Source organism: Panthera onca, chromosome B2, assembly GCF_046562875.1.
Source record: "Panthera onca isolate mPanOnc1 chromosome B2, mPanOnc1 haplotype 2, whole genome shotgun sequence".
Taxonomy (NCBI): domain Eukaryota; kingdom Metazoa; phylum Chordata; class Mammalia; order Carnivora; family Felidae; genus Panthera; species Panthera onca.
This window is the reverse complement of record NC_138343.1, coordinates 259929-283831: the sequence shown is the minus strand read 5'-3', so window position 1 is coordinate 283831 and position 23903 is coordinate 259929. Positions and strand designations below refer to the sequence as shown.

Below are 23903 nucleotides of genomic sequence, written 5' to 3'. Positions count from 1 at the left end.
ATGTCATTTGCAAATATCTTTTCCCATTCCATTGGTTGCCTTTTAGTTTTGTTGATTGTTTCCTTTGCAGTGCAGAAACTTTTTATCTTCATGAGGTCCCAATGGTTCATTTTTGCTTTTAATTCCCTTGCCTTTGGAGATGTGTCAAGTAAGAAATTGCTGCAGCTGAGGTCAGAGAGGTTTTTTCCTGCTTTCTCCTCTAGGGTTTTGATGGTTTCCTGTCTCACATTCAGGTCCTTTATCCATTTCGAGTTTATTTTTGTGAATGGTGTAAGAAAATGATCTAGCTTCATTCTTCTGCATGTTGCTGTCCAGTTCTCCCAGTACCATTTGTTAAAGAGACTGCCTTTTTTTCCATTGGATATTCTTTCCTGCTTTGTCAAAGATTAGTTGGCCATACTTTTGTGGGTCTAGTTCTGGGGTTTCTATTCTATTCCAATTGGTCTATGTGTCTGTTTTTGTGCCAATACCATGCTGTCTTGATGATTACAGCTTTGTAGTCGAGGCTAAAGTCTGGGATTGTGATGCCTCCTGCTTTGGTCTTCTTCTTCAAAATTACTTTGGCTACTCGGGGCCTTTTGTGGTTCCATACAAATTTTAGGATTGCTTATTCTAGCTTCAAGAAGAATGCTAGTACAGTTTTGATTGGGATTGCATTGAATGTGTAGATAGTTTTGGGTAGTATTGACATTTTAACAATATTTATTCTTCCGATCCATGAGCATGGAATGTTTTTCCATTTCTGGTATTTGTTTTAAAATTCATTTTGTGCGATATAAGTATTGCTACTCCAGCTTTCTTTTGACTTAATTTGCATGACGTATTTCTCCACCTTCTCACTTTCAGTCTGCAGGTGTCTTTAGGTCTAAACTGAGTCTGTTGTAGGCAGCATATAGATGGATCTTGATTTTTTATCCACTCTGTCACCTATGTCTTTTTTTTAAATTTAAATTTAAATTCCAGTTAGTTAATATGCAATGTAATATTAGTTTTACGTGTACAATTTAGTGATTCATCACCTAAATACAACATCCGTGTCCTCCTTAATACCCTTATCATAACACGTGTCCTCCTTAATACGCTTCACCTCTGTTTTTTGATTGGAGTGTTTAGTCCATTTACATTCAAAGCAATTATTGATAGATATGTATTTATTGCCATTTTATTATTACTTTTGTTTTTGCTTCTGAATTTTTCTCTGATTCTTTCTTTCTTTTATGTTTTGCTTTCTTTAGTGATGTATTTGGATTTCTTTCTCTTCATTTTTTGCATGTTTATTAGTGGTTTTTGATTTGTAGTTACCATTAGGTTTGTATATAACATCTGCATATAGCAGTCTATATTACATTGATGATTGTTTAAGTTCGAATCCATTCTTTATTCCTCTCCTCCCCAGGTTTTAGGTATGTGGTGTCATACTTTACATTCTCTTATTTTGTGAGTTTCTTGGCTGATTTTTTAAATAGAAATATTCATTTTACTGCTTTTGTGTTTCCTACTGTTGTGTTATGACTTTTGGTTTTTCCACTCAAAGAGTCCATCTTCAAATTTCTTGCATACTTGTTTAGTGGTCACTAAATTAGTGGTTTTTGTTTGGTAAACTCTTGATCTCTCCCATTCTGAATGACAGACTTGTTGGACAAAAGATTCTTGGTTACAGTTTTTTCCCATTCAGCACGTTGAATACATCCTGCTATTCCCTTCTGGCCTGCCAAGTTTCTGTGTAGAGATATGCTGCTAACCTGATGTTTTCTTTTGTAAGTTAGGGACTTCTTTTGTCTTGCTGCTTTTAGGACTTTTTTATCACTATATTTTGCCAGTTTAAGCAAAATATGTTTTGCTGTGGGTCTGCTTTTGTTGGTTTTGATGGACATTCGATGTGCCTCCTGGATCTTATGTCTGTTTCCTTCTCCAGATTAAAGAAGTTTTTAGACATTATTTCCTGAAATAAATATTCTGCCCATCCCCCCTTCTCTCTCTTCTTCTTCTGGGACTCCTATGGTATGAATGTTATTATGTTGGATTGAGTCACTGAGGTCCCTAAATCTATTCACGTTTTGCATAATTATTTTTTTCCTCTCTTTTCCTCAGCTTGATTACTTTTCATTACTCTGTCTCCTAGGTCATTAAGTCATTCCTTTTCTTCTTCTTTGCTGCTGTTCATTCCATCAGGTGTGTTTCTCATTTTGTTTATTGAGCCCTTTATCTCTGCTATGTTGGTCCTTATCTCTGTGTTAAGGGACTCACTCATATTCTTCACTCTTTTCTCAAGCCCAGTGAGTATCCTTATGATCATTGCTTTACATTTTCTATCAAGCAGGTTTCTTAGATCTGTTTTGCCTAGATCTCTGGCTGTGGCTTGTTCCTTTCTTTCATTTGGGGTAAATTTCTCCCTCACCCTGTGTGGCTTGCCTCTCTCTGTCTGTTCATGTGCATGAACTCACTAAGCTGTGTCTCCTGCTTTTGGAAGTAGTGACTCAGTGAGGAAGAGGTCCTGGAGTGCCTGCAGTGCAGTGTCTCTGTTCACCATGACCTGGAGAGCTTTGGTCTCTATCCCATGGTGTTGCTCCTGCCCCGCTGTTACCCCAAGAGTAACACACTTTTCCTTTCTGCCTATTGTGGGCTGTGCTTCCTGTCTGTGGTGTGAGCGGGACCCAGGCAGGCCAGCCCTGAGGGGATGTGCTCACTAGAGATCTTATATTGGGCCACGAATCCTATGCTGGATCCCCTGAAGTGCTGGGTGGCTGGAGGCTGCACACCAGGGTGGCTGGGGGCAGGCAGCTGGGCACAGTGTGGTGGCTGAGAGTGGCCCTCCACTCAGCTGTGTTTCTGACATCTGGGCCTTACACTTGATGGTGCCTGGGGGTGCATGACTGAATGTGGCTCTGGGGCTGGGTGGGCTGCATGCACTGCTTTAGCAACATTTTCCCATAGCCCTGGACAAAGGTGAATAGTGTCTGTGTATCCCTGCCTCCCCCAGGTAGTCCTGTGTTAATGCGGGGGGGGGGGGGGCGGTGGGAAGGGAGAGGAAAATGGCACCTGCCAGCTTCCTTGATTTTAGAGAAATCAGTACTAGCAGATATGTCTCTTGTTTGCCCCTGACATTGTGTAAACTGCTCTTTGCATATTGTCTCTCTGTGCAGGCTGCTGTCTCTTCTAGGGCGATGACCCAGCTATCACTCACCCTCCAGGCTTGCCTGGTGATGAGTCAGCTGACTTTTAAAGCTCCAGGATCCAAGTCCCACTGGCTTTAAAAACTCAGCCTGTCTGGTTTTTAAAGCCAAACATTATGGGGACTAGTTTTCCCCATATGAGCTTCCTCCTGCAAGGACCAGTTTCTCTGCCCTCCTCGTGTGCACAAGGCCCTCCATCTGCCTCCATCTCCGACCTTCCAAAACCTTCAGGTGCAGCTTCTTCTCTAATTTAGTTGTGGACTTCGTTCTCTCAGTGTTTGCATTGTGCTCTGATTTATTGACTTGGGTGTGCATGATACCTCGCTGCAAACGTGGGATGGGGTTACCTCAGGGTCCTCCTACTCTGCCATCTTCCCAAGCTCCCCAGAGTGGACTTGTGATCCAGGGTGGTCATATCCAGAGACCACTCATACCAGCTTTCATGATTTAGATTATGACAGTTGGGTCTTTGGAGCTGATGATATAGAGATGAGATTTTGAACTTGAGTTGATGATGTAAGGGCTTGAGACTTTTAGGAATGTTAGGATGGGGTGAATATATTTTGCATATGGAGTGGACATAAATTTTGGGGAGCCAGAGGGTAGAGTGTGGTAGGTTGAATAACGGGCTTCGAAGGTATCAATGTCCTAATCCCCAGAACCCGTGACTGTTCTCTTTGATGACAAAAAGGACTTTGTGGATGTGATTAAGTCAATGATCTGAAGATGAGGAGAATGGCCTGGATTGTCCAGGTGGGCCCTGGATGCAACCACAAGCGTCATTGTACGAAGAATGAAATTTGACTGAGGAAGAGAAGACTTGAGTGGTGTGAGCATGGGAGGAGCCATAAGCTGAGGGACACAGGTAGCCCTTGGACTCTGAAAAAGGTAAAGAAATGGATGCTCCCCTCAGAATCTCTGGAAGGAAGCAGCTCTACTGACATCTTGCTGTCAGTCCTATAAGACTCATTGTTATGACTTTAAAGTTAACTGCAACACAGAAGGGATGTTCATCACACACATCCAGGGATGCAGATGCATGAAATGTGCATCCCTAAAGCACATTTCATGGGAAATATTAGCCAAGGACGCGTACAGTAAATTCATAACAGATGTGTAGCTCCCTGTAAGTTGCATTCTGACCCTGTCACATATGTGTCATCAAAGATATTAGTGACTATTCAGATAAGCTCTCAGCATCAAGTTGGTGATGTTAGAGAATCTAGTATAAATGGAATTTCACAGATTCTAAATTAGGAATGATTTTTTTTTAAATTTATAATGTTTCTGTTTTTCTTTTTTGGAGAGAGCCTGAGGGAGGGATGGGGGAGAGAGCAGGAGACACCGAATCTGGGGCAAGCTCCAGGCTCTGAGCTGTCAGGACAGAACCTGACGCAGGGCTCAATCTCATGGGCTGCAAGATCATGACCTGATGGGAAGTCGGACGCTTAACTGACTAAGCAACCCAAGCGCCCCAGGAATGATAGTTTATTGGCAAAAAAAAGATAAATTAAAGATAGCGTAGAGGATGTCAACTTTTCATTGAAATATTCTTCACACATTTGTTGTATTAGTTTTAGGCATACTTTGTAGTCATTCCATATGTCTATAAATTATGTTTTACTTCAGCCCAAGTGTAGCTATCCTGTGAAAGCATGCAACAATATTATTACAGAATTGACTCTATTCCATTGGCTGTCTCTTGTATCCCTAGGACTCATTCGTTCCATAGCTGGAAGCAGTTGTCTCTCTCTCAAAGGTGTCAATTCTTTATCTAACCTAAATACTCTGGTGGTAAACACAATTACTTGCTCAGCATGTGTAAGTTGGCAGTCTATGTTTCTGTGGACATTGTTTAAAACATTACAAATGATGTCATTATGTTAATAAATTCTGTTTCATTCTTCACTCAAAAAAAAGGAGAAGGAAAAGATTTCTTTGTGTCCCAGGCCCTGTCACTAAGACCCTTCCCATTGTGGAGAACAGGCGGAGTTGCCCAGAGCACCTTCAGTCCCTCAGCTGAGCGGCCAGGGCCTTCAACATTGCACGAATTCCCATGGTATCCAGCAGAGAGAGCTCAAGCACCACAGACCCGGAGGGGCGGGCTCCTCTGCCTGGGCAGTGATGGCCAGCAGAGGGCGCACCATCGGCTTTTCTGACCCAGGGCACTTCAGAGCAGGAAGGGCTGCTGCTGCTCCCAGAGGACACAGGGCCTCTACCGCTGTCTCAGGACAGAGAGCAGAGCTGCGTTTCCAGCGGCTTCTGCCGCCGGCCCCAGGGGAGACCTTGGGAGCTTTGCAGCAACTTGGCATCTCCTGAGTCGCCAGAGAGAAGCTACCTTGTACTGACTGCTGAGGAGGGGGCGCTGGGTGGCTTCCCTGGGCATGATGGTTGCTAAACAGCACAGGCCCTTGCATTTTCTCGGTTGTTCCCGTGTTTCATTCCTCAACTTCCTGGACAGTATTTGAACAAGTCGTATTTTACTAAAGGACTTGTGGATTGCAGGGTTCCACGACATCACCTCATAGATACAGTCGATGGTTTGTTCCAGATTCAGGCTTGTTTCCGGGAAGAAACCCTGACAGAAATTCAGAAGAACGGGAGCTGCACTCCATTAGGACTTGAGTACACGAAATGTTTGTCTCAGGACCTTCTAGAAGAATGAGCTGTGACCCACTTTCCGAGTCCTGCTGGAACCAGTGACCGAGGTAAGGGCACAAACTGTCCCCCACAACATACATGCTTTTTAAAAAAATTTATGGTTATTTTTCCAACCTAATGAAGTGATTGAAAACTACAGAAAACCCCGTAGGTAGGTGTCTTAACCTTCTGATATCTATTACTTTAAATTGCACTTAGTAAACATACAGTGTAATATTAGTTTCAGGTGTACAATGTAGAGCAACACTTCCATGCGTCACCTGGTGCTCATCCCAGGTGCACTTCGTAATCCCCAGAAGCTGTTTCATCCATTCCCCCACCTCATTGTGGAACCCCTCAGTTTGTTTTCTAGTTAAGAGTGTTTGTCACTGTCTCCTCCCCCCCCCCCCCCACTTTGTTTTGTTTTATTTCCATGTGTTAGTGAAATCATCTGGTATTTGTGTTTCTCTGACAGGCTTATTTCACCCAGCATAACATTCTCTCCATCCACCTCGTGGAAAATGACAAGATTTCATGTTTTTATGGCTGAATAAATATTACATTCCATATACTACATCTCAGTTTATTCATCAGTTGATGGATGCTTGGTCAGTTCCCGTAATTTGGCTTTTGTAGAAAATACTGCTGTAAACTCATGGTGCATGTATCCCTTTGAAGAATTATTTTTGTATTCTTTCTGTAAATACCTCGTAGTGAAATTGCTGGATCGTAACATAGTTCTATTTCCATTTTTTTTTGACGAATCTCCATGTTGTTTTCCAGAGTGGCTGCACCAGTTTGCATTCCTTCCCACAATGCAAGAGGGTTCCTCTTTCCCCACATCCTTGCCAACACCTGCTGTCTCATCATTCATTGATTTTAGTCATTTTCACAGATGTGACGTGTTATCTCATTGTACTTTTGAATTGTATTTCCCTGAAGACGAGTAATGCTGAGCATCTTTTCATGTGTCTCTTGGCTATGTTTATGTCACCTTGGGAAAATGTCCATTCATGTCATCTGCCCATTTTTAATTGGATTTCTCATTTTTTGGGTGCTGTATAACTTTATATATTTTGGACAGTAAACCTTTATCAGATGTCGTTTACAAATATTATTCTGTAGGTGTTTTAGTTTTGTTGATTATTTCCTTTGTGACAGAAGCTTTTTATTTTTATGAAGTCCCATTATTTTTGCTTGTGTTTCCCTTACCTCAGGAGATATATCTACAAAGGTGTTTGTACAGACAATGTCAAATAAGATACTGCCTGTGTTAGGTATCCTCTGGGATTTTTATGGTTTCAGGTTTCACACATAGGTATTTATCCGTGTTAGATTTATTTTTGTGTATGTTGTAAGAAAGTGGTCCGGTTGTGTTTTTGTTTTGTTTTGCAGGTTGCTGTCTAGTTTTTCCAAAACCACATGTTGAGGAGACTTTTTTTAAGTTTATGTATTTATTTTTGAGAGAGAGAGAGAGAGAGAGAGAGAGAGAACATGCAGAAGAGGGTCAGAGAGAAATGGAGAGAGAGAATCCCACGCATGCTCTGCACTGCCCTGAGATCATGGTTGGAGCTGAATCCACGGTCACACGCTGTGGAGACACACATGTGTCCCAAGAGTATCTTTTTTTACCCATTGGATATCCTTTCCTGCTTTGTTGAGAATTAATTGACCATATATGTATGAGTTCATGCCTGGGTTTCCATTCTATTGGTCTCTGCGTCTATGTTTTTGTTGTTGTTGTTGGTTGCCAGTACCATACTGTTCTGTTCAGTACAGCTTTGTAATATAACCTAAAGTCTAGAAGCGTGATGTCTCCAGCTTTAGTTTTGGTCTTCAATTTCTTTTGGCTGTTTGGGGTCTTTGTCACTCCATACTATTTGGGACTATTTGTTCTAGTTCTGTGACAAATGTTTTGTTTGTGTGATAGGGATTTCATTACATGTGTAGATTGTTTTGTGGAGTGTAGACCTTTTAACAGTATTTTGTTCTTCCTATCCGTGAACATGAAATGTATTTCCTTTTCTTTGCGTCCTCTTCCATTTCTTTCCGTCCTCTTCCATTTCTTTCATCAGTGTTTCAAAGCCTTTAGAGTACAGATCTTTTACCTCTTTGGTTAGGTTTATTCCAGGTATCTTGGGGTATTTGGTGCACCTGTCAATGGGATTGACCCCTTACTTTCTCTTTCTGTTAATTCATTATTTGTCTACAGAAATGCAATAGATTTATGTACATTGATTTCTGTATATTTTGATTTGTTGAATTCATGTATCAATTCTAACAATTTTGAGGGGAATCTTTCATGTTTTCTATAGAGAGCATCATGTCATTTCCAAATAGTGAAAGTTCTATTTCTTCCTTGCCAGTTTGGATGCTTCTTATTTCTTTTTGTTGTCTGATTGCTGTGGCTATAACTTACAGTACTATGTGGAATAACAGTGGTGAGAGGGATCATCCCCATCTTGTCCCTGACCTTGGAAGAAAAATTTCAATTTTTCCCCATTGAGGATGAGATGAGCTGTGGGTTTTTCATAGATGGCCTTTATTATGTGCAGGTAGGTTGAGTACCAATATACTTGCTAGGGGGTTTTATCGTGAATGGACGTGACATTTTGTCAAATCGTTTTCCTGCATGTCTTGAAAGCATCATATTGTTCTTATCCTTTCTTCTATTACTGTGGTGCATCATGTTGATTGATCTGTGAATGTGGAACCACCCTTGCAGTCCGGGAATATATCCCACTTGATTATGGTAAATGATTCTATTAATGTATTATTGACTTTAATTTGAAGGTATCTTGATGTGAATTTATGCATACATATTCATCGGGATATTGGTCTGTAGTTTTATTTAAAATTTTTAAAACATATTTAAAGTATTTATTTACTTAGAGACATAGGGTACATAAAAGTGAGGGAGGGGCAGAGAGACAGGGAGAGGGAGAATCCTGGCCATGCTCCACACTGTCAGCACAGGGTCCAACGTGGGGCTCGAATCCATGCGCTGCAAGATAATGTCCTAATCCAAAATTAAGATTTGGACACCAAACCCACCGAGCCACACAGGAGCCCCGGCAGTTTTCATTTTTAGTGGAGGCTTTAACTGGTTTTGGTATCAAGGTAATGATGGCCTCATAAGATGAATTTGTAAGTTTTCCTTCTTTTTTTATTTTTTGTAATAATTTTTTGTATAATAATAATAATAATAATAATAGTAATAATTGTAATGGTGGAATTCATTAGTGAAGCCATCTGGCCCTGAACTCTTGTGTTGGGGGGAAATTTTTTATTACTGATTTGATTTCTTTCTGTTTTCAGATTTTATGTATCTTTCCGTTTCAGTTTTGGTAGTTTGTGTGTTTCTAGGGATTGTTCCATTTTTCTCAGAGTGTCCAATTTGTTGCATATAGATTTTCATAATATTATCTTCTAACTGTATTTTTGTGGTGTTGACTGTTATTTCTCCTGTGTTATTTGTGATTTTATTTGAGTCCTTTCCTTCTTCTTTGTGAAAAGTATGCCTAGGAGGTTTTCATGTTGATTACTGTTTTCAAGGAACCAGCCCCTGGTTTCATTGATTTGCTCTAGTGTCTTTTTGGTTTCTATATTCCTTATTTCTGCCTTAATCTCTATTATTTCCTTCCTTCGGCTGTTCTTCTCATTCCTTTAGTTATAAGTTAGGATTGTTTGGGATTTTTCTTGCTCTTTATGGTAGGCTTGTACTGCTATATACTTCCATCATAGACTGCTTCTGCCGCATTCCAAATACTTTTACCAGTGTATTTTCATTTTCATTAGTTTCGGTGTATTTTCTCATTGATTTCCTGTTTGACCCATTCATTTGGTAGCATGTTATTTAACCTCCCTTTAATTGTGGCCTTTCCCCCTTAGTGTGTGTGTGTGTGTGTGTGCGTGCGCACACGTGGTTAACTTCAAGTTTCTTAGCTTTGTGGTCAGAAAAAAATGCTTGGTCTGATCTCTGTCTTTGGGTACCTGTTGAGGCCTGATTTGTGACCTAGAATGTGATCAATTATGGAGAATGCCCCATGTGCACTTGAAAAGAATGTGTACTCTGTCATTTTAGTATGGAGTGTTCTGAATATATCTGTTAAACCCATCTGGTCCAGTGTGTCATTCAAAGCCATTGTTTCCTTGTTGGTTTTCTGTTTACAGGTTCTGTCCATCGATGTGAGTTATGTGTTAAAGTCCTCTAATATCGTTATATTATTATAAATGAGTTCTTTTATTGTTGTTGTTAAATGTTTTATATACTTGGTGCTTGCATGTTGGGGGCATCAAAATTTACAATCATTGGATCTTCTTGTTTGGTTGTCCCCTTTAGTATGAGATAGTGTTCGTCTTCATCTCTTGTTACAGCTTTATTTATTTTTTAAATTTAAGTCTTAGTTGACATACAGTGCATTCTCGGATTCGTGAGTAGAATTCAGTGATTCATCCCTTACATACAACACCCAGTGCTCATCACAACAAGTGCTCTTCTTAATACAGGTCCCCCATCTAGCCCAGAGCTGACCCATCTCCCTCCATGAATCTTCACTTTTTTTTCTCTATCATTAAGAGACACATGTGGTTTGTTACCACTCTTCTCTTTTCCTGCCCCCTTCCCATGTTTTCATCTGTTTTGTTTCTTCAATTACACATGAGTGAAATGATATATTTGTCTTTCTCTGATTGACATATTTCACTTAGCATAACACATTCTAGATCCATCCACATCGTTGCAAATGACAGGATTTCATTCTTTTTGAAGCCGAGACATATTTGATTGTATATACGTATGTATGTATGTATGTATGTATGTATGAATATATACACGTACACACACACACACACGCGTATACATGAATACACAGACACACACATACACAGACCCCACAACTTCTTTATACCTTCATCACTTGTTGGATACTTGGGCTTTCTCCATAATTTAGCTACTGTTGATAAAGCTGCTATAAATATTGGGTGCATGCAATTTTACTACTAGGTATTGACCTAAAGGGTACCAAACTGCAGTCTCAATTTTAAAGTTTTTTTGCCCGATATAAGTATTGGTACTGGGTTTCTTTTGATATTATTGGCATGATAAATGTTTTTTCATTCCCTCAATTTAAATCTGCAGGTGACTTAAGTCCAAATAAGGCTTTGTAGGCAGCACCTAGATAGGCCTTGGTTTTTTTTTGTTGTTGTTGTTTGTTTCTTTTCTTTTTCTTTTCTTTCTTTTTTTTTTTTTTTTTTGTGTCCATTCTGTCTCCCTATCCAATGTCTTTTGATTGGAGCATTTATCGATTTACATTAGAGTAATTATTGATAGGTATATATTTAGTGCCCTACTAGTTGTTTTACCATTGTATCTTGATGTTTTCTCTGATCCTTTCTTGTCTCTAACAATTTTGGTCTTTCATTTCCACTAAAAGAGCCCGATTTATATATTCTTTACTTTTGACTGGTAGTATATTTCTTTACTTATTTTTAATATTTTTTTCTTTTTTAAAATTTAAGCCCAAGTTAGTTACCTTATAGTGGAATAGTTTCAGGATTAGAATTTAGTGATCTGTCAATTACAAAATATATCCAGTACTCATCCTAAGTGCTGTCTCTAATGCCCATCACCCATTTAGCCCATACCCCTATTCAGTAACCCTCCAGGAACCCTGAGCTTCTTCCCTCTATTTAACGGTGTCTTATCGTTTGACTCCATCTCTGTTTGTATCTTATTTTTGCTTTCCTTTCACTACGTTCTTCAGTGTTATGAATTCTCTCATCTGTGGAATTTAATATGATGTGTGTCTTTCTCTGACATATTTTGCTTATCATAATAAAGTCCAGTTCACTAAACGTTGTTGAAAATAGCAAGATTTCACTCCTTTTGATCACCGTGTAATATTCCATTGTATGAATATACATCTTCTTTATCCATTCATCTGTCAATGGTCATTTGGCCTCTTTGCATAATGTAGCTATTGTTGATAATGCTGCTATAAACATTAGAGTGCATGTGCCACTTGGAGTCAGCATTAATGTATCCTTTGTGTAAAAACCTAGTAGTGCAATTGCTGGGTCCTAGTGCAGTTCTATTTTGGTTTTTGTAGCGAATCTCCATACTATTTTCCAGAGTGGCTACACCATTTTGCATTCCCACCAGCATTGCAAAAGCTTTCCCTTCGCATCCTTGCCAACATCTGTCGTTTCCTGAGATGTTAATTTTAGCTATTCTGATCGGCGTGAGGGGATATCTCATTGTGGTTTTGATGTGTATTTCACTTATGAGGAATGAGGTTGAGCATCTTTTCACGTGTGACCAATCTGGATGTCCTGTTAAAGTGTCTCTTCATGTCTTTTGCCCATTTCTTCTCTGGATTATTTGGTTTTTGGGTGTTGAGTGTGATAAGTTCTTGATAGATTTTGGATACTAACCCTTTATCTGATATGTCACCTGTAAATATCTTCTCCCATTCCATTAAGTTTCCTTTTAGTTTTCCTGATTGTTTCCTCTGCTGTGCAGAAGCTTTTTATCTTGAGGTCCCAATAGTTTATTTTGGTTTTATTGCCCTTGCTTTTGGAGAAATGACAAGCAAGAAGTTGTTGCGGTCAGGATCAAAGAGGTAGGTTGCCTGTTTTCTCCACTAGGATTTTGATGGTTTCCTGTCTTACATTTAGATGTTTCATCCATTTTGAGGTGTGTGTGTGTGTGTGTGTGTGTGTGTGAGAGAGAGAGAGAGAGAGAGAGAGAGAGAGAGAGAGAGAGAGAGAAGTTTAAGAACATAGTCCAGGTTCATACTTGTCACTGTCCAGGTTTCCCAGTACCATTTGCTGAAGAGACTCTTCTTTTTCCTTTGGATATTCTTTCCTGCTTTGTGAAAGATTATTCAGCCATATGTTTGAGGCTCCATTTCTGGGTTCCATATTCTGGTCCTTTGATCTATGTGTCTGTTCTTGTGCCCGTACCATACTGTCTTGATGATTGCGGCTTTCTAATGCACCATAAAGTCCAGAGTTGTAATGTCTCCATCTTTGTTTTTCTTTTTCAACATTACTTTGGCTCTTTGGGATCTTTTCTGGTTCCATACAATTTTAGGATTGTTGTCTCTAGCTCTGTGAAAAATGCTGGTGTTATTTTGATAGGAATTACATTGAATTTGTCGATTGCTTTGGATAGTATTGACATTTTAACAATATTTGTTCTTCTAATCCATGTACATGGGATTTTTTTTTCATTTCTTTGTGTCTTCTTCAACTTCTTTTATAGACGCTGTATGGTTCGTTCTTTTAATTTTTTAATGTTTATTTATATTTGAGAGAGTGAGCGAGCAAGTGAGAGCGCATGAGCGGTGGGGGGGGTGGGAGGGCAGAGAGAGATAGAGGGAGACACAGACTCTGAGGCAGGCTCCAGACTCTGAGCTGTCAGCACAGAGCCCGTCAAGGGACTCAATCCCACAAATGCAGGATCATGCCCAGAACCGAAGACGGCACTTAACCGACTGAGCCACCCAGGAGACCCTCTATTGTTTTAACTGTACTGATCTTTTCCCTCTTTGGTTGGGTTTATCCCTGGGTATTTTATGGTTTTCAGTGCAGTTGTAAATGACATCAATTCCTTGATTTCTCTGTTGATTCATTACTGGTGTATAGAAATGCAATCAACTTCTGCATATTGATTGTATATTCTGATACTTTCCTGAATTCCTGTATCAATCCTAGAAGTTTTTTGGTGGAGTCGTTCAGATTTTCCACGGAGAGTATCGTGTCTGTGAGCAGGGAAATATTGATTCCTCCTAGCCAACTTGGACACCTTGTATTCTTTTTGATGTCTAATTGCTGAGGCTAAGACTTCCAACAGTATGGTGAATAACAGTGCTGAGAGTGGACATCCCCGTCGTGTTACTGACCTTAGGGGGAAAGCTCAGTTTTTCACCACTGAAGATGATATTAGCTGTGGAACTTTCATATCTGGATATTCTCATGTTGAGGAATGATACTTCTATCCCTCCTTTCATGAGTTTTTTTTTTTTTTCACCAAGAAAGGATGCTGCTGCATTTTGTCAAACGTTTATTCTGCATCTATTGAGAGGATCATGTGGTTGTTATCCTTTCTTTTATCAATGTGATGTATCACATCAGTTGATTTGCAGATATTGAATCTATTGTGCATTCCAGGAATAAAATCCACCTCATTGTCCTGAATAATCCTTTTTATGTATTGTTGGATCCGGTTTGCTACTTTTTGTTGAGAATTTTCGCATCCAGGTTCATCAGGGAAATTGGTCTGTAGTTTTCCTTTCCGGTGGGGTCTTTGTCCAGTTTGGACTCAAAGCCATGCCGGCCTCATAGAATGAGTTTGGAAATGTTCCTTCCATGTCTCTGGCCATGACCTTATCTTGTTCTTTCATTTGGGATGCATTCCTCTTATCTTGGCATTTTGGTTGAGTATTTACCTTCTCTGTTACCAAAGCTTATTATGTTACCTGCCTCTGGGATGAATGGCTTTATGAAGAGGAGATCATCTAGTGTCCAGGGCCTGGCACATCATGGAGTGTCTGTGGTGTGTGTTGCATGCACTGTTTTGTGTTCTGGCTGCACTATCCTTCAAGCCAGTTGTATGAGCAATGTATGGTCCTTGGCCAGAATGTTGTGAGACTTATCTAGGTCTGCTCCAATCTGCTTGTTAAGTGAGACTTGAAATGATTGCCACTAGAAGTGAAGCTCTGCATAACTGTCTGGTCAAGAGAGGTGGTATGGTCATGGGCTTCCCCTGGTCTTCTGGGGAAGGGGCCAGCTCCATTGGGACTGAAGCAAGATTGAATGACCTTGAAGGCCAGTCTCGCCAGAACACAGGAAGTTGGGGTTGTCGTAAGCAGCTTAGGCACCCAGTGTGGGGATTGCCTTGGTTCCAGCAGATGGCTCTGTGTTTTTTTTTGCTGGGGGGGTGTGCAGAGCAGGGTAATGGTGCCACGCAGCTCCTCTGTCCTAGCTCTTTGTCCCCTCATTGTGAACACTGCTTCACAGGGATGCTCTCCACGATGAGTGTATAATCTCCCCCAGTGTGTGCACCAGGTGTTGTACAGATCACTGTTTCAATGACATCTGCCTGCAAGTTGTTTGCGCTTTCTCTTCAGGAGTAGGCCAGTGCCCTCATGGCTGTATCCCAGCCAAGACTGCTAACCTTTGAAACTCCACATTCTCAGGGTGCCTGGATGGCTTGGTTAAGTGTCTGACTCTTGAACCTGGCTCAGATCATGACCTCTTGGTTGTGGGATTCTCTCTTTCCCTGTTGTCTTGCCCCTCTTTTGCATGTGCTCCCTGTCTCTAACTTGAATAAACTTAAAAAAAAAAATAGTGGCATGGAATACCTTATTTAGGCAAGACTGCCTCTCTGAGGGGAATGGCAGGGATCTATCAGTTAAATTTCCAGCACTGACTAGGAAATTCTTTGCTGACTGGTTAAAGGTTACATTCCTGCAGGAATGAAATTAGGTTTAGTGACATGTGGCCTTAACGTAAGTAACTCCATGACGGGCCTGTGATTTTTCTTAACATTCCAAACCCAAATTTTTACACATACATTTTTTTCATTAAATGTATAGCCCTAAATAATATTTTAGGCATCTACTGCCGGCCCAAAGATCATATCCTGTGAAACTGTGACCATCTCCTAATCATAGGTAAAGATCGACTCTGTGGTTCTAAGATCTTTGTGGCTCTAAGTTACTTTGATCTATGTTACTAAGATCTTTGTGAGTATAGGTTACTGCTGACCTTTTGAAGTCTTTGACGCAGGGACCCCCAGCCAGGTTGCTGACCCATCACTTAGGCACAGAAGCACCCTTTCCAAGTCACCCCGCCCTAAAGCGTTGTCTTTCCCTCTTGTACTTCTGGGACTTACCCTTTGGCAAGTCACATATCCTCATGCAAACATGTCAGTGTGGACCAGAGAAAGCTGCTTGCCTGTGACTCCCCCTTCATGGTCACATCTTATCCTTCTGAAACCCTTTGAACTCCCTATCGTTCTTCCAGTCTTTGAATATCTCTTCGATTTGGAAATATTTGATTCTCTTGTATTCCTGCTAAAAATATACGTGAAAATATTAAAGCAAGGGTTCTTTACAATAAGTGAGCCAGTCACAGTGCTTCATCTGGCCGCGTGTATGTTTTTATTTTTGACGATGTTCAGGCATGATGTGACGTACATCCTGTAAAATCTGAGTATCATTCATTATCTAGCATAACCACCTTTATGGAAAGCCATTCAATGACATGGTCGTTCAAGATCAGAAAAACATTTACATACCACATAATAGAGTGGTATATACATACGTTATTATCTTAAAATATGTAAAGTAGATGTTTCTATGAAGTGTTTATCATGCATTCAGTTTTATGTACCATGAATGCTATTATTTAAATTAAACAATAGTAAGAACAATAGGTACATGTACATCACTAGTAACTAATACTGGAACTGGTTATGTAATCTTATGTGTAGAAAAACCATGATTACTAATAATCTATTCTTTCATGATGGGTTTCTAGTTACCAAAAAAAATTGGGAGCATAATACTGAGTATCCACATACATCAGACTGTTTTCTCACTATTGATGTCATAATGGTTGGTACATGATCACAATCAATGTATCAAAGAGATATGGTAGTATGAAGTAAAGTTTATATTTGTGTTCAGATTGCTTCGGTTTTTAACCTCTCCTAGCCCAGACTCATCCCAGCTGGCACATTACAATCATCCTGTCTCCTTAGGCTCCACTTGGCCATGACAATTTTTAGATTTTTCCATATTTTTCATAAGGTGCAAAGTTTTGAGGGTATGTTTGTAGAATGTATTTTGTAGAATGATCCTTGGTTGGGATATGTCTAACGTTTGTTCAAATGCTTAAGCCAGAGTTATTGTGTTTTGGAGCAGAAGATCCAGAGGCATAGTGCCATCCATAATTATCACTTCACATAAAGATTGTTTACTCTGAAGATTGGGGTCTTTTTTGGTTCCATACAAATTTTAGGACTGTTGTCGTTCTGTGAAAACTGCTGTCGGTAATTTGATGGAAATTGCACTAATTCTGTCAATTGCTTTGGGAAGTATAGACATTTTCACTATATTTGTACTTCTGATCCGTGAGTATGGAATGTCCTTCCATTTCTTTGTGTCATCTTGAATTTCTTTCATCACTGTTTTATACTTTTCTGAGTATAGGTCGCTCACCACTTTGGTTAGATTTATAGATATCTTATTTTTGTTGTATGACTGTAAATGGGACTGTTTTCTTAATGTCTCTTTCTACTGCTTCTGTATGGTCTACAAATGCAACAGATTTCTGTACAATGATTTTGCATCCTGTGACATTGCTGAATTCATTTATCAGTTCTAGCAGTTATTGGGTGGACTCTTTAGGGTTTTCTATATATAGTGTCATGTAATCTGCAAATAGTTTCATTTTGTTTGTCTGCTGGCTGTGGCTAGGACTTCCAGTAATTTGTTTACTAAAAGTGGTATGAGTAAACATCCTTGTCTTCTTCCTGACCTTACAGGAAAAGCTCTCAGATTTTCCCCATTAAGGTTGATTATAACTGCAGGGTTTTCATAGATAACCTTTATGATGTTAATGTATGTTTCCTGTAAACCTACTTTAGGGGGTTACATGCATGAACGGATGTTGTACTTTGTCAAATGTTCCTTTCTGCATGTATTGAAATGACTGTATGCTTCTTTTCTTTTAACGTTTACTAATTTTGAGAGAGAGCGTGAGCAGAGAGGGGCAGAGAGAGAGGGAGACATAGAATTCGAAGGAGGCTCTTGGATCTGAGCTTTCAGCACAGAGTCTGACGCAGGACTTGAACTCAGGAATCATGAAGTCATGACCTGAGCTGATTTCAGACTGTTAAAGGATCAGCCACCCGGATTTCCTGATCATCTGGTTCTTATCCTTTCTCCTTTTGATGTATTGTATCATATTGATTGATTTGCGAATATTGAACCACCTTTGTAGCTTGGGAATAAATCCCATTTAATTGTGGGATATATTTACTGTTGTTATATCTTCTTTTGGGATTGTACCATTTACTGTTATATACTGTCCTCCTCTGTCTCTTGTTATGTACTTTTTTGAGTGTATTTTTTCTGATACAAATATTGCCACCCCAGCTTTCTTTTGACATTCATTTGTGTGATGTTTCTCTATCCTATCATTCTTGAGGTGTAAAGTGGGTCACTTGTAGGCATCAGAATCTGTTTTGTTTTGTCATCCATTCTTAGACCCCACCTCTCTAGACTGGAGCATTCACTCCATTTCCCTTCAAAATTGATTGCTATGTATATATGTATTGCCATTTTATTGCCTGTTTTGTTGTGGTTTCTAATGATTTTCTCTGATCCTTTCTTGCCTTTGTTTCATGTATTGCTTATTTTCTTTAGTGATATATTTTGATTTCTTTATTCTTAGCATATTTATGACTGGTTTTAGGATATGGCTACTGTTAGGTGTTTATATAACCTCTTCTGCATTTAGCAGTTTGTATTAAGTTGATGGTCATTTACCTTTGAACCCATTACTTTCTCCTCCCTAGGTTTTTGGCAGATGTTATTATATTTCAGATCCATTTCTCTGAGTATTTTAACTGATTTTTTTCCAGAAATGTTCATTTTTTACTTGAACTTGTCTTCTACCTCTATACTGTCACTGTTGGTCTCTCATTTCCACTCAAAGAATCCCTCTTAATATTTCTTGCAGGACTGGTTTAGTGGTACAAACTCCTTTAGTTTTTCTTTGTGAAAGTCTGTGTCTCCTTCATCCTGAAAGATAGCCTTGCTGAATAGAGTATTCTTGGCTGCTGATTTTTCCATTCAGCACTTTGAATATGTGATGTCACTCTGGCTTGCCAAGTTTCTTTTCAGAAATATGTAGCTAGCCTCATGGGTCTTCCCTTCTAAGTTAAGGACTGTTTTGCTGCTTTTATGAGTTTTTCTTTACTCTCACCCTAATTTGTAAGTTTCCTTACAATAGGTTTGTGTGTTGGCCTGATTTTGATGGGAGTTCTCTAGTCTCCTGGATGTGGATGTTTGTTTTCCTCCCCCAATTAGGGAAGTTTTCAGCTATTGTTTCCTCAAATAAATTTTCTTCCCCATTTTCTCTTCCTTCTGGGACTCCTACAATATGAATACTATTATCTTTCCTGTAGTTACTGAGTTCCCTTAGTCTCGTCTCACGTTGCAGAATTCTGTTCTCTCTCTTTGGTTCAGTGTGATTAATTTCCATCACTTAGTCTTCAAGGTCACTAGTTTGTTCGGCTGCTTCTTCCATCCCTCTGTTCATTCCAGCAAGCATGTTTCTCCTTTATTATGTCCTCAGTGTGTAACTATGTTATATCTTACCTCTGTCAGGGGTCTCACTCTTCTACTCATTCCACAACTCCAGTGAGTATCCTTATGATCATTGCTTTAAATTCTGTATCAGGTATGTTACTTATATGTCTTTGGCTTAGATCTCTGGCTGTGGCTTTGACTAGGTCTTTCACTATGGATAAACATCTCTGTGTGTCCATTTTGTCTGTCTCTCTGGCTCTATTTCTCTGTGTTAGGAAAGTCAGCTGTGCCTTCTGATCTTGAAATTAATGCCGTTATGAAGAAGAGGTCCTGGAGTCCTCAGCAGTGCACATCTCCGTTTATAGAACCTGGACCTTCAGGAGGATATCGTATGGGTATTGCTCACTCCCTGCTGTTGTGTCTGGGTTACTTTTCCTTTCAGTGCGGAGGTCTGCACTGAATGCGTGCCTGTTGTGGGCTGTGCTTGCTGTCAGTGGTGTCAGTGGGACCCAGGCAGGCCAGCTGAGTCAAGAATCAAGAATCAGCATGAATACATGTGTCTCCTGTGGCCTAAGCATTGTGTGAAATGCCATGTTTACGTTGCCTCTCTACACAGGCAGGGACCTGGCTATCACTCATCCTCCTGGATCACCCAGTGCTGGGTCAGCTGACCTCCAAAGCCCAGGATCTAAACTCAAGGGAATTCAGCCCCCCTGGGTTTTAATGCCCAATGTTATGGAGATTAGTCTTCCCTGGTGTGAGGGCTCACTTTTTCTGCCCCTTCTGCAGGCAGCCAGACTCCACCTTTCTGATGCAGCTTCTATTTAGGTGTGGAGTTTGTTCTGCCAGTCTTTGGATCGTTCTCTGGTTCATGGACTTGGATGTGGATGTTATGCAGTTGAAAACATGGGACAGTGTGAGCTCAGGGTCTGCTTAGTCTGCTATTAATTTTTTAAGTGTCTTATTATTTTGGATTTTTGAGACATGGGCAGAAAGACTCATCTCACCTATGCACTTCAGGATTTGAAAGGAAAGTTCCCACATTTGCTTCTAGTATTTTGTGCTTTGAAACTCTCTTTAATGAGGTATAATTTACATATAACAAAGAGCCTCAAATTAAAGGGTATAATTTGATGAGAATTGATCTCATGGATACAGCACCATGAAATCACATGCTTTCTCTCTAAACCTTAAATCATGATCCCTTTGTGTCTAGAGCTAATGTTGCTTTTTTTTTTTTTTAGATTTTTTTTTAATTTTTATTTTTTTTAATATATGAAATTTACTGTCAAATTGGTTTCCATACAACACCCAGTGCTCATCCCAAAAGGTGCCCTCCTCAATACCCATCACCCACCCTGCCCTCCCTCCCACCCCCCATCAACCCTCAGTTTGTTCTCAGTTTTTAACAGTCTCTTATGCTTTGGCTCTCTCCCACTCTAACTTCTTTTTTTTTTTTTTTTTCCTTCCCCTCCCCCATGGGTTTCTGTTACGTTTCTCAGGATCCACATAAGAGTGAAACCATATGGTATCTGTCTTTCTCTGTATGGCTTATTTCACTTAGCATCACACTCTCCAGTTCCATCCATGTTGCTACAAAAGGCCATATTTCATTTTTTCTCATTGCCATGTAGTATTCCATTGTGTATATAAACCACAATTTCTTTATCCATTCATCAGTTGATGGACATTTAGGCTCTTTCCATAATTTGGCTATTGTTGAGAGTGCTGCTATAAACATTGGGGTACAAGTGCCCCTATGCATCAGTACTCCTGTATCCCTTGGATAAATTCCTAGCAGTGCTATTGCTGGGTCATAGGGTAGGTCTATTTTTAATTTTCTGAGGAACCTCCACACTGCTTTCCAGAGCGGCTGCACCAATTTGCATTCCCACCAACAGTGCAAGAGGGTTCCCGTTTCTCCACATCCTCTCCAGCATCTATAGTCTCCTGATTTCTTCATTTTGGCCACTCTGACTGGCGTGAGGTGATATCTGAGTGTGGTTTTGATTTGTATTTCCCTGACAAGGAGCGACGTTGAACATCTTTTCATGTGCCTGTTGGCCATCCGGATGTCTTCTTTAGAGAAGTGTCTATTCATGTTTTCTGCCCATTTCTTCACTGGGTTATTTGTTTTTCGGGTGTGGAGTTTGATGAGCTCTTTATAGATTTTGGATACTAACCCTTTTTCTGATGTGTCATTTGCAAATATCTTTTCCCATTCCGTTGGTTGCCTTTTAGTTTTGTTGGTTGTTTCCTTTGCTGTGCAGAAGCTTTTTATCTTCATACGGTCCCAGTAATTCACTTTTGCTTTTAATTCCCTTGCCTTTGGGGATGTGCCGAGTAAGAGATTGCTATGGCTGAGGTCAGAGAGGTCTTTTCCTGCTTTCTCCTCTAAGGTTTTGATGGTTTCCTGTCTCACATTCAGGTCCTTTATCCATTTCGAGTTTATTTTTGTGAATGGTGTGAGAAAGTGGTCTGGTTTCAACCTTCTGCATGTTGCTGTCCAGTTCTCCCAGCACCATTTGTTAAAGAGACTGTCTTTTTTCCATTGGATGTTCTTTCCTGCTTTGTCAAAGATGAGTTGGCCATACGTTTGTGGGTCTAGTTCTGGGGTTTCTATTCTATTCCATTGGTCTATGTGTCTGTTTTTATGCCAATACCATGCTGTCTTGATGATGACAGCTTTGTAGTAGAGGCTAAAGTCTGGGATTGTGATGCCTCCTGCTTTGGTCTTCTTCTTCAAAATTACTTTGGCTATTCGGGGCCTTTTGTGGTTCCATATGAATTTTAGGATTGCTTGTTCTAGTTTCGAGAAGAATGCTGGTGCAATTTTGATTGGGATTGCATTGAATGTGTAGATAGCTTTGGGTAGTATTGACATTTTGACAATATTTATTCTTCCAATCCATGAGCAGGGAATGTCTTTCCATTTCTTTATATCTTCTTCAATTACCTGCATAAGCTTTCTATAGTTTTCAGCATACAGATCTTTTACATCTTTGGTTAGATTTATTCCTAGGTATTTTATGCTTCTTGGTGCAATTGTGAATGGGATCAGTTTCTTCATTTGTCTTTCTGTTGCTTCATTGTTAGTGTATAAGAATGCAACTGATTTCTGCACATTGATTTTGTATCCTGCAACTTTGCTGAATTCATGTATCAGTTCTAGCAGACTTTTGGTGGAGTCTATCGGATTTTCCATGTATAATATCATGTCATCTGCAAAAAGCGAAAGCTTGACTTCATCTTTGCCAATTTTGATGCCTTTGATTTCCTTTTGTTGTCTGATTGCTGATGCTAGAACTTCCAGCACTGTATTAAACAACAGCGGTGAGAGTGGGCATCCCTGTCGTGTTCCTGATCTCAGGGAAAAAGCTCTCAGTTTTTCCCTGTTGAGGATGATGTTAGCTGTGGGCTTTTCATAAATGGCCTTTATGATCTTTAAGTATGTTCCTTCTATCCCGACTTTCTCAAGGGTTTTTATTAAGAAAGGGTGCTGGATTTTGTCAAAGGCCTTTTCTGCATCGATTGACAGGATCGTATGGTTCTTTTTTTTTTTGTTAATGTGATGTATCACGTTGATCGATTTGCGAATGTTGAACCAGCCCTGCATCCCAGGAATGAATCCCACCTGATCATGGTGAATAATTCTTTTTATATGCCGTTGAATTCGATTTGCTAGTATCTTATTGAGAATTTTTGCATCCATATTCATCAGAGATATTGGCCTGTAGTTCTCTTTTTTTACTGGGTCTCTGTCTGGTTTAGGAATCAAAGTAATACTGGCTTCATAGAATGAGTCTGGAAGTTTTCCTTCCCTTTCTATTTCTTGGAATAGCTTGAGAAGGATAGGTATTATCTCTGCTTTAAACGTCTGGTAGAACTCCCCTGGGAAGCCATCTGGTCCTGGACTCTTATTTGTTGGGAGATTTTTGATAACCGATTCAATTTCTTTGCTGGTTATGGGTCTGTTCAAGCTTTCTATTTTCTCCTGATTGAGTTTTGGAAGAGTGTGGGTGTTTAGGAATTTGTCCATTTCTTCCAGGTTGTCCAATTTGTTGGCATATAATTTTTCATAGTATTCCCTGATAATTGTTTGTATCTCTGAGGGATTGGTTGTAATAATTCCATTTTCATTCATGATTTTATCTATTTGGGTCATCTCCCTTTTCTTTTTGAGAAGCCTGGCTAGAGGTTTGTCAATTTTGTTTATTTTTTCAAAAAACCAACTCTTGGTTTCGTTGATCTGCTCTACAGTTTTTTTAGATTCTATATTGTTTATTTCTGCTCTGATCTTTATTATTTCTCTTCTTCTGCTGGGTTTAGGCTGCCTTTGCTCTTCTGCTTCTATTTCCTTCAGGTGTGCTGTTAGATTTTGTATTTGGGATTTTTCTTGTTTCTTGAGATAGGCCTGGATTGCAATGTATTTTCCTCTCAGGACTGCCTTCGCTGCGTCCCAAAGCGTTTGGATTGTTGTATTTTCATTTTCGTTTGTTTCCATATATGTTTTAATTTCTTCTCTAATTGCCTGGTTGACCCACTCATTCGTTAGTAGGGTGTTCTTTAACCTCCACGCTTTTGGAGGTTTTCCAGACTTTTTCCTGTGGTTGATTTCAAGCTTCATAGCATTGTGGTCTGAAAGTATGCATGGTATAATTTCAATTCTTGTAAACTTATGAAGGGCTGTTTTGTGACCCAGTATATGATCTATCTTGGAGAATGTTCCATGTGCACTCGAGAAGAAAGTATATTCTGTTGC

General features: G+C 39.8%; 1 long non-coding RNA gene across 3 annotated transcripts in view; it reads left to right on the top strand.

The window, feature by feature from the left end:
* Positions 1-23903, top strand: part of LOC132666576 (uncharacterized) — a 47445-nt gene that overhangs the window by 12015 nt on the left and 11527 nt on the right. For 2 of the 3 annotated variants that reach the window (XR_014137676.1, XR_014137675.1), the window contains exon 5: positions 3144-5881. This is a non-coding gene — a long non-coding RNA (uncharacterized LOC132666576). The remainder of the gene's footprint in view (positions 1-3143; positions 5882-23903) is intronic. The other variant, XR_014137674.1, reaches the window with a different exon arrangement.